Genomic DNA, 12,146 nt, shown 5'->3' on the forward strand with positions numbered 1-12,146 from the left:
AGGCTTCAATCTGTCTGAATCAGGTTTTTGTTGTAGAGTTTTTTATTGTATATCCCAAAATATTTATAACTTTTTGATTGTAGTGACATTTATTTTGATTTAAAGTTAACCCATATTTTTTAACAGCATTTAAAAACTTAAACCGTAAATTTAAATCATGAGTATCTTGATCCACAGCACCAACTGTTATGTCATCTAAATAAGCATAAACACCTTGTAGATTTTCTTTTTTAATGATGGAATCAATGGCTCTCTGAAAACATGATACTCCAGTGGTAACCCTAAAAGGAATATGACGGAATTAGTAAAGGAAATCCATTTGCCTCGAAAGTTATAAATGGTTTGTCAAATTCCTGGTTTGTCAAAATCAATTGAGCTAAAAATTTTAATATTTTGTATATAGTACAGGGTAGTAATCAACTACCATGCAGTATTTATGATTTTCGTTTTTAGGTACCAAAACTTGGGCCCTTCAAGGTGATTTACTCTCTTCAATAATTTCTTCTTTAACGAGAGGTTTTATTTCTTGTTTAATAAATTCTTCATCTTTCTATGAATGTCTGCGAGATTTAGTAGCAATAGGGTGACAATTTTCTGTCAAATTAGCAAACAAAGAAGGTGGCTTAACTATAGCTTCGGTAAGATAACATACCTTAAGAAGTTTTCTTGGTCTTCCAAATTTAACTTCTACACTTTCACTTTGTTTCATAATATCTTGACCCAAAATCACATCTGTACAAAGCTTGGATAAAACTAAAGCTTTTATTTGATCATATTTTTCTTTATCAATCTGAATATTTATTAAACAATAACCTTAAATATTTTTTGAGTATAAAATATATGCCATAGAAACTTTCCATTGAGTTGAAAAAAATTTAAGTTATTTTCAATAGCGAATTAATGATCTAAAAAAGTATCTGAGCTTCCAGTGTCTATTAAGGCTTTGGCATAAATGCTTTGGGCATTTCCTATTTGTTAAAAAGACTAAGGTTTTATTAAGTTTCTAAATAGAGTTAATATTCCACTGGAACAACTATATCCTACAAATAGCTTTAAGTTTTTGTTTCTGTAGAATTGTCTGAATGTTAGTGTATTCTAATTTATATTTATCCTAAATTATAAACAAAAAAAGCAAAATGCTTGTGATCCTGATTTTGCTAATGACAATTACGAATATTATTATTATCTTTTATAATTATCAAGTATTTTTAGAATAAGTGAGGGAAGGTAATATAACCTTTATAGTAAATAATAGCGAAAATACTGCTCATAAAGACATTATTCAAAATGGGAGTTCCCCTGTATTATACTTAAATAAGATACCAAACAGCTGTATTGATATTAAGCTTATTAATTTACTGATGATACATTTGTTGATTGATTAAATGTTGCTACCAATTCTAATGTCATGGAAAATATAGTATTTATTGTTCAGAAGACTAATTTTTCAGTATATAATTTAAACAAATAAATAAACGATTGAAAGAACGTAAATAAAATATACAAAACAAAACAGAATGTCTTTGGAAAAGTGTAACGATTCTAAAAGAAACCTCAGAATGGGCTAATTCTTCCAATCGAAATTAATTTCAAGTGAAACACAGTAAACATGATATAATGATCTTCAAATGAAATGCCTTTAATAAGAGGATTGATTTAGGCCTATCCTTCAATTTAGGTATTGTGCGGCTTCGAAGATAATCAAAAAGACCTGTTAGGTAACTAACCTAAAAATATAATATATTACAGCCATTTTCTATTTGTTTGCGAATTCCATAAAAAGACAATTCTGGTAGAAAACAATCTTATTAAATCTTTTTTAAAAATAAAAACAGTTAAAATGTTCTTTTTCAAGTTATCTGTTTGATCTTGAATAACTTTTTCATTTATGGTCCAGTTTTGATAATTGTTTTGAGCAAGTCTTCTTCTAATGGCAATACAATCAGTGGTGGGTCTTGGCCTGCTTAACAATGTTATTCCATTCTGTCCTATCAGATATTGTGGCGAATTAAACAAACAATGATCTGTTACGAGATAATAATAATTAAATTAATATCAACTATCAATAATTGTTCCGTGGTTATGCGGATGCGTGTGTGATAAACTTATTTTCCATGGAAACAAAATAATAAAATCGAATAAAACGTAGAAATAACTGTTAATATTTATTTTCGTAAAACGTAATTAATTCTCGAAGGGACGTTATGTATCGCGGACCGATGCAATTGTTACTGATTGATTACTAAACTAAACACACATTTTTTGTATTAAAAGCCAGGCGATAAACTTAAATATTTTCGGCCTGGTCTCTTGTGATGTTATTGCTTACAATATAAATATTTCGTTTCCCATACATGCAACGTCTGCAAGGTTAAAGAAGAAATAAATATATTTTTGTATAAGTATTACCAACTGCGAAAATGTAAATTTTAATATGAGATCTGTTATTTAATTTTTGAATGGAAAAGTTATAATTATTCGTAATTAGCTTGTCGCTACATAATCAAATATTAAATGCATGGACGTATAAACATAGATGGACCCAGCAATAAGATACCTTAAACACACACTGTTTTGAAGCTTCGATATTCCTGGACAAGAGGGTAAAGGGGAGTAAAACGGGTATCGTATCGATAGACTTTGATACTTCCTCAATGAGCACAAGCGTGCTTGAATTTTTACTCGCGGGGATAATTATTCAGACGTTAATAATTGGAAGTAGTAATAATGTATAAAAACACGTTTTTATAGAAAAAATAAAATACAATTTTATTTGCTTTAAAATTAATACAATAAAATATACTTGAGCTCAAGTTAATTTTTTAATACGTATCAAATAATCCTACGATAAAAAAAAAACAATTAAAAAATATACATTTGTCAAATTTAAGTACATACCTATATTTATTGATAATGTGTTAAAACATATTTTTCAAATTGTGACAAATTTGTTTTAATACAATATGAATAGATTCCACGTAGTAAGGGTTTCTGCTACAAAATTATTTATTGATCATTCCAAAGCTCTTGCTGGCATTTGACATAAAATTATTTTCAAATATACCTACTTATTAAAAAGTAGGCGTGAAAATGTATAAATTATTGGAAAGCTATTTACCGAACAGAAATATTAAAGTAAAAATGGTATGGTGAACTCATGATGAATTCCAATTTTAAAATATTTCTCAAGAACCAATTTTAAAAGTTGCATAGAGTGACCATCGATTGCATCTTCATCATACATATGGTCACCAAAATGCTCATAGATTGATTTTGGGACATTTTGTATGGATTTATTAATCAAAATATTCATAAGGTTTTTAACTAGTCTGTTGTAGATATTTATAGTTTTATTAAAAAATCTGAAATATTTTTCCTTCCTTACAAGTTTAAATAACCAAAAAGGATGCTTTTGAAAGGTTTTTTATACTGTTTTCTCTGTTGAAGTTTAGAGTAAGTTTCATTATTAATCAATATTATTTGGAAACCTACATAGAAAAATAAATGGAGTTTTATTCATTTCACTAATTTATTGTTAATTCGTAAGAAATATTAAATTAAAAAGCTACTAAACAGATCTTTTTAATCAGATGATGTCTACTTACAATTTAAAAATGTCTATACTAATTTCATGAACTAATATCTTCTTCAATACATTAATTAATATGAATAAACCCAATGGTACGCCTATGAAAGACATATTTTAAAATGTAAACACACAGGCTTCCTCATCTTAAATAATTTAAACAAACAGTACTTACAAATTAAATGAGACATTGGGGTGTAAATATTTCGTTCTTTTTGCAAATGCAAAACTGTAGCACCATTGTTATAATTTGTTTATTTCACTATTTACAAATATCACTTAAAATACAGCCAAACTATCGAAAAACAACTTTTCCTCATCTTGGGTAAAAAGTAAACAAAACATGGACATGACATGGAACAGCATTTGAAGTTTGACGTAGAACCATAAGACAGAGAAATGTAAACACCGTTGCCATTAATAAATAGGTTTCAGTGCTTCTACATATAAAATAAATGGTTGATATCTGTTTTATACGCTATTATTAAATGATATGCACACTATGTGCACATTTGATGTTTTAATTACAATTAAATATATTAATATAAGTAATAAATTATTATTTTGGTTTGATAGCACCTGTAGAGTATAAAATAAATATAGTAATATTTTCAGCGATACGTGAATAAGATATTTTAATAAAAAAATGTGACAACATTTGAAGGTGCTGAGAATGTGACCTAGTCAAATAATTTTGGCTTCACATTTTTATGTAAATTACTGAGTCCATCTGTGTTTATACGTCCATGATTAAATGCTTGCAATAAACAATCAAAACAATGTATAGGTTAAGGTAAAATTAGGTGTGGACTTACTGGTAATTTTAATGGTAGTTAATTACACTATTTTACAAAACCACGAACAAAACGAATTTTAAGATGTGTGTATCGGTGCAGTTTCGAGTTGCGTCTGTTCCATCTTATCGACGCCCACACTCTCGATCGCGGGATCTATTCTCCGATCGGTGCTAAAGGAATCGTAGGATTACAGGGAGGAGAAATTTATCGAGGACTTGGAACTATACAGAAAAAAAAATAAAGAAGTGAAAAGAAAAGTAGCAAATGAAAAAAATGAAAGATGGGAAAAAACATGCACAGAGATAGAACAGCACATAGGAGGAACTAGAAATTCAGAGTCATGGCGCATCTTAAAGTCGCTCCAAAGAAATAAGACAGAGAAAATCAAGATCGGTCAAATCAAAGAAAACGAATGGCAAGAATACTATAAAAAATTGCTAACCGAAGACCGCCCCGAATTCAAACAATCAGAAATAGACGGAATAGAAATCTACACACATGACGAAATCGAATTAAGCCTAGCTGAGGTAAAAAGAACGATCAAAACTTTAAAGAACAAAAAAGCAGAAGGTCCCGGCGGAATACCAAATGAATTGATAAAAAACGGATCGGAAAAGTTATTCCGTATGATACATAAAATGTTTGAGAGAGCACTGAATGGAGAAGACTTACCGGCAGAATGGACCCAAGCATATATGACATCAATATACAAGAAAGGAAATAGAAAAAACTGCGAAAACTGTCGGGGAATCAGCATTATATCGTCTATAGGCAGACTGTATGGAAAGACCATAAAGGAAAAATTAGAAATATATATACAAGATAAAATCGGAGAAGACCAGGCAGGTTTCACAGCGGGGAAAGCATGCTTAGATCACATTTACACGGTCGAACAACTAATAGAAAAAAGAATGGCCAAAAATAGATCCGTCCATCTGGCTTTTGTTGATCTTAAGAAGGCATATGACTCAATACCTAGAACCAAGCTATGGGAAGCAATGGAAGACATCGAAGTTCCACGAAGATTAATAAACGCGGTAAAAGCACTCTACAAGAATAACGAAGTAGCTATCAAAACGGGCAATAGAATATGCAGGCCATTTAAGACGACAAAGGGACTACTACAGGGTTGCTCCACATCCCCCACCCTGTTCAAAATATTCCTGGAAAAAACCCTGAAACCATGGAAAAGAAAGTGCGAAGGAATGGGTATACCAGTAAGGAACGAATATCTATATACGCTAAGTTTTGCCGACGACCAAATAGTGATCGCACAAGACGAGGATGACCTCAGTTTTATGATGAGAAAACTGGAGCAGGAATATACAAAGAATGGGATGGAAATAAACCTAAAGAAAACTGAATACCTAACAACGGAGAATACAGAAATAAAACAGCTGGAAATAGACGAAGGTAAACAAATCAAAGGAACAGACAAGTATAAGTATTTAGGTTTCATAATATCAAACAAAGGAACAACGGAGGAAGAGATAAAAAATAGACTAGGACAAACAAGAGACTGCATACGAAAATTGAACCCGGTACTATGGGATAAGAACATCAGCATGAAAACAAAGAAAAAAATATATAATACCATGACAAGAAGTATCCTCACTTATGGGTGTGAAAATTGGACAATAAATAAGAAAACCAAAAACAAAATAAGAGCAACAGAGATGGAATTCCTAAGGAGAAGCTGCAGAGTAACAAGAAGAGACAGAATAAATAACATGGAGATTAAGAGGAGAATGGGAATGAACTCCGACATAATAGACTACATCGAACAGAAGAGATTAACATGGTACGGACATGTCAGAAGAGCAGACCAAAATCGGTGGATAAATAGAATAACAGAGTGGAGCCCGATAGGAAGAAGAAAGAGAGGCAGACCCCGAAGATCTTTCAGAGATGAGGTGGACGAAGCAATGAGTAGAAGAAACCTACAGGAAGGGGACTGGCTAAACAGGAAAAATTGGAGAAAACGGTTGAGTGAAGGAATACAGTGAAAACTGTGGAAATCCTTGTATATATATATATATATAGAAATGTATCGATTAATTTACACAACCATATTTGAATTTAAACAGATACTTTCCTTCGCCACTGCCTGCTGTTCGTGGTTTTAAGATCTCCCTCTATATCGTCTATCAACTTTTTGAGAGGCATTCCTCTTGTTCTGTTTGCTTAGGCTTTCATCTCTGGATTACTTTTATAGCTCGATTATCTGACATTCTTTCTAAGTGGCCAAGCTAGTTTAGTCTGTGTGACTTTACAAATCTAACGATATCTGTGCTCTGCATTAATTCATCTAGCTCATAGTTAATCTTTATTCTCTACGAACCATCGCTACAATGGTCCAAATATCTTTCTCAATATTTTGCGCTCAAATATTCTCAATTGATTTTCATCAGTGGTTGAAAGGGTTCACGTTTTACATCCATATGTGCAGTGTTTGAACAAGTACATAGTATGAAAATAATTGCAGATTAATTGCATCCATTTAGATTTCTGAATAAGGCCGGATTTATACATATTATACTAGACAGAGCAAAATTATGTTTTTATCATTTAACTTTAAAGTCACCCTGTAGTGAAACGAAATTTTTGAATATCACTCAAAACTATTAGGTAGGCAAGCTTCGTTCATTCCCAATAGACCATTTTTTGATTCATATTAATATCTGAATCCTCCTCACAGTTATGAATAAAGGGCGGATTATATGTATGAAAATATATAAAAATATGTACATATATATGTACATAAGATTTTTTAAAATGTATGTAAGCATTCGTCGAAAATATGATGTAATAAATGAATTTAAGCTATAATTATATAAAATGAGTTAAAAACAAACAACATTAATACTCAGCAACTTTATTTTTACATATAAAAGGAAGAAATCAATATTTTTATTATTGTTGTAATTATTATGTTTCAATAGTCAATTTTAAATAATCAAATGTAGTAGTTTGTAGAATTTTCAAAATTGTAACTATTAATTTTCGAAATAAAGATTTTTTTTGGGAACTTAACGTAGAAGAAACATTTCTGACCCTGCGAACCACAGGATTTTTCATACAGAAACTTAATCGTTTCCTGGTCTACAATAGTTCGATGAAATCCTGAAGAACCTTGTAAAAGAGAAAAATGTATTGGAAATCAATGACGATCATCCTTGCGTAAGTTTTTCCTTTCTTTACCATTGTTTATGAGCATTTGTTATTTTGATTGAATTTTTTTAAACAGTTACATTGAATTTATTTATATTATTTGAAACATTTTTACTTCTACGAATTTTTATATACAGGGTGGGTTACCACTAACTAGGCGGAAGATTACAGCGAAACATTAAAATATTTTGAAAACATTTTAAATGTGTAGTATGTAGGTTGATAAAGGCTACATTTTAAAATCATTCTGAAATATACAGGGTGTCACAATAAAGCGCGGCGTTTCAAAGTTATATTTTTTCTTATGGAATACCCTGTATTTTATTGGATTTTCTAATTGTTTGCAAAAAATAATGAATAGTTTCATAAGACTTCCCTATACCTATGTACAGAGTATTCTGAGTTATGTCGAATTTTCTTAAAATGTAAAACTTTAAACGAGAACTCATTCTTAATTTATTTAAGCAATTCTAATAAAATTACTCATACATCTAAATAGCTGGATATTGGTCGAATATATTTCATGATTAATTATTAAACATTTATTTACAGGGTGTTCAAAATTTGTAGTTTCATTATTGGATTATTCAATGTGTAATAAGGCTTATTTTAAATGGAACACCCTGAATATTAATTAATTATTAAATTAAAAAAAATTTGCTCTTTCGAATGATATATGGATGTCCTATAACTAGGGCTGATAGTTTTGCCGTAATTTAAAATTTTGTTAAACGGAAATCGATTTCAAATATTTATAATTATTACTTTCGATTTTTAAACCCATCATATTGACATATTGTTATAAACGAAACCAGTGTAGTTGTAAATACATTTTTTGTAAATAAATCAAAATTTTTATATCTTTGGATTTGTATTCGTCGGGAATAGGATAATTAGTATTAAAATATGATGAAAAGAAAAAAAACTTTTGAAAATCTGATGTTTTTTAGATTTTCTATGATTCATCGAAAGGCAACTGCGCAGAGGTTACAGTTTTCAAAAATGACGTAGATATTAACGTTATGTTTAATTTTTTTGTATTATTTTAAGTATTAAAATAAGTTTAATATTTAAATAAAAATGAAACTGTAAAATATATTTATTTCTTTGAAGTCATAATGATAGATGTACCTATAACTTCTTACGTGCTTACGAGCACACTCTTTTTTTTGAGAACAATTAAATACATAACGAAACAGAATTTTAATAAAACAAATAATACAAAATAATACAAAATGAATAATGAACATAAATAATACAAAATAATCCAAAACTTACTATAAGTAAAAAATGTTCAGGTATGTAACAGATGTTCAAATTGCTTGCCATCTTGTGCAATACAACAAGCGATTCTATCTTCGACTGATTTATTTACAATATTTAACATAGCAGGAGTTATTGAAGCAAACGCGTCTGTAATTCTTAATTTCATGTTATCTCTAGTAGTAGGAGGTGTAGCATATACAATATTTTTAATATAACCCTATTTAAAAAAATCGATCTTGGTTAGTCCTGGTGACCTAGGGGTCCAATTATATGAACCACCTCTACCTATCCATCTGTTTGTAAATTTTCTGTTAAGGTAGTTCCTAACATCACGTTAGAAATGAGCAGGAGTTCTTTACAACTGGAGCCACATTTTTGTTCGTAGGCTAAGTGGAAGGTTCTCAAGCAATGTCCAAAAATCTTGTTTTAAAAAATTTAAGAAATTTGTCCCATTGAGATGTCCGTCAAAAAAATACGGGCCGATAACGTACTCACCCATAATGCCGCCCCAAACATTAACACTCAATCTGTGTTGGCGATCAACAGTATGAAATAAATGTTTAATTTCTGTGTCATAATAATGAAAATTATGTCTATTTGCTAGACCATTATTATGAAAAGTCGATTCGTCTGTAAATAATACGTTTTTAAAAAAATCAGGATCTTCTCCAACGTTATCTAACCAACTTAGATAAAGTTGGAGAAGATTCTGATTTTTTTTAAATGCATTATTTATAGACGAATCGACTGTTCATAGTAATGGTCTAGTAAATAGACATAATTTTCATTATTATGACATAGAAAATAAACATTTATTTCGTACTGTTGATCGCCAACACAGATGGAGTGTTAATGTTTGGGGCGGCATTATGGACGAGTACGTTATCGGCCCGTATTTTTTTGACGGATATCTCAATAGGACAAATTTCTTAAATTTTTTAAAACAAGATTTTTGGACACTGCTTGAGAACCTTCTACTTAGCCTACGAACAAAAATGTGCCAGTTGGACGGAGCTCATTTCTCACGTGATGTTAGGAACTACCTTAACAGAAAATTTACAAACAGATGGATAGGTAGAGGTGGTTCATATAATTGGACCCCTAGGTCGCCAGAACTAACCAAGATGGATATGGATATGGGGTTATATTAAAAATATTGTATATGCTACATCTCCTACTACTAGAGATGACATGAAATTAAGAATTACAAACGCATTTGCTTCAATAACTCCTGATATGTTAAATAATGTAAATAAATCATTCGAAGATAGAATCGCTTGTTGTATTGCACAAGATGGCAAGCAATTTGAACATCTGTTACATACACGAACATTTTTTACTTATAGTAAGTTTTGGATTATTTTGTATTATTTATGTTCATTATTCATTTTGTATTATTTGTTTTATTAAAATTCTTTCTGTTTCGTTATGTATTTAATTGTTTTCAAAAAAGGAGTGTGTGCTCGTAAGCACGTAAGAAGTTATAGGTACATGGTACATATATTATTATGACTTCAAAGAAATAAATATATTTTACAGTTTCATTTTTATTTAAATATTATTACTTATTTTACTATTATTATAACTTATTTTAATACTTAAAATAATACAAAAAATTAAACATTACGTTAATACCTACGTCATTGTTGAAAACTGTAACCTCTGCGCAGTTGCCTTTCACTTGATGAATCGTAGAAAATCTAAAAAACATCAGATTTTCAACAAATTTTTTTATTTTCTTTTCATCATATTTTAATACTAATTATCCTATTGACAACTAATACAAATCCAAAGACATAAAAATTTTGATTTATTTACAAAAAATGTATTTACAACTACACTAGTTTCGTTTATAACAATATGTCAATATGATGGGTTTAAAAATCGAAAGTAACAATTATAAATATTTGAAATCGATTTCCGTTTAACAAAATTTTAAATTACGGCAAAACTATCAGTCCTAGTTATAGGACATCCGTATATCATTTGAAAGAAAATTTTTTTTAAGTTAATAATTCATTAATATACAGGGTGTTCCATTTAAAATAAGCCTTGTATTACACATTGAATAATCCAATAATGAAACTACAAATTTTGAACACTCTATAAATAAATGTTTAATAATTAATCATGAAATACAGTAGGCCAATATCCAGCTATTTAGATGTATGAGTAATTTTATTAGAATTGCTTAAAATAAATTGAGAATGAGTCCTCGTTTAAAGTTTTACATTTTAAGAAAATTCGACATAACTCAGAACACTCTGTGTATAGGGAAGTCTTATGAAACTATACCTTATTTTTTGCAGACAATTAGAAAATCCAATAAAATACAGGGTGTTCCATAAAAAAATATAACTTCGAAAGGCTGCGCTTTATTGTGACACCCTGTATATTTCAGAATAATTTTAAAATGTAGCCTTTATCAACCTACATACTATACATTTAAAATTTTTTCAAAATCTTTTACCCTTTCGCTGTAATCTTCCGTCTCGTTAGTGGTAACTCACCCTGTATATTTGCATTTATATTTTACATGTTTGCATATACTTTATGAGTACATTGAATGATATTTCCCAAAATAGTATCGAAAATTTAAGTTTACGATTCGATAATTTAATTTGCTCAACTCTGCCCGAATTCTCTTCTGGAGACAACCTCTCCACGTTTATCAGAGCAGTAGATAATTTAGTTTTCTTAGGCACCCAAGACATAAATCCGTCTCAAGAGTTTATTTTAAATTCCCACATCGTATCTCGAATAAAGGGAGAACCTAGAAATTTCCTAAATTATTCAAATAAAACTAATTGGACAGATATTCGTCCAGCTTTATTAACCAAATACGGAGACAGACGTTCCGAAGACATATTAGTAACACAATTATCCACCATCGTTCAAAAACATAGCGAATCCTACGACACTTATCATCAAAGAATAACTACAAATCTGAACGACTTACTCCAACACATCACCTCAAACGACAATCTCGCAAGAGTAACTTTTAAAACCCCAAATTTTAAAAACATTGCCTTTAAGACCTTCTGAACTGGAATCAATGAGCCTTATTGTGAATACTTATCGCATTTCGAACTAAATTCCCTAGAGGAAGCCCTTCAAAAGTGTATTCCATATGATAACCACAAAAATCAGCAACAATACATGAACTTCCTGAAGAGCCAACAAAACAAAAATCCCCCAATGAAAAATAAACCCTATCAATCTTCAAATAATCAAAGATCCACAAATTTCCAACCCACGCATTCAAACTATGTGAGATCTCACATCTTTATCATCGTCTGTTTTGCCTTGCAATTCTTAGAAGGCAC

General features: G+C 30.1%; 1 protein-coding gene across 1 annotated transcript in view; it reads left to right on the plus strand.

Moving 5' to 3' along the window:
- LOC140445172 (uncharacterized) overlaps positions 1 to 12,146 on the plus strand; it is a 28,095-nt gene that overhangs the window by 1,150 nt on the left and 14,799 nt on the right. The window lies entirely within an intron of this gene.

Source organism: Diabrotica undecimpunctata, chromosome 7, assembly GCF_040954645.1.
Source record: "Diabrotica undecimpunctata isolate CICGRU chromosome 7, icDiaUnde3, whole genome shotgun sequence".
NCBI lineage: Eukaryota > Metazoa > Arthropoda > Insecta > Coleoptera > Chrysomelidae > Diabrotica > Diabrotica undecimpunctata.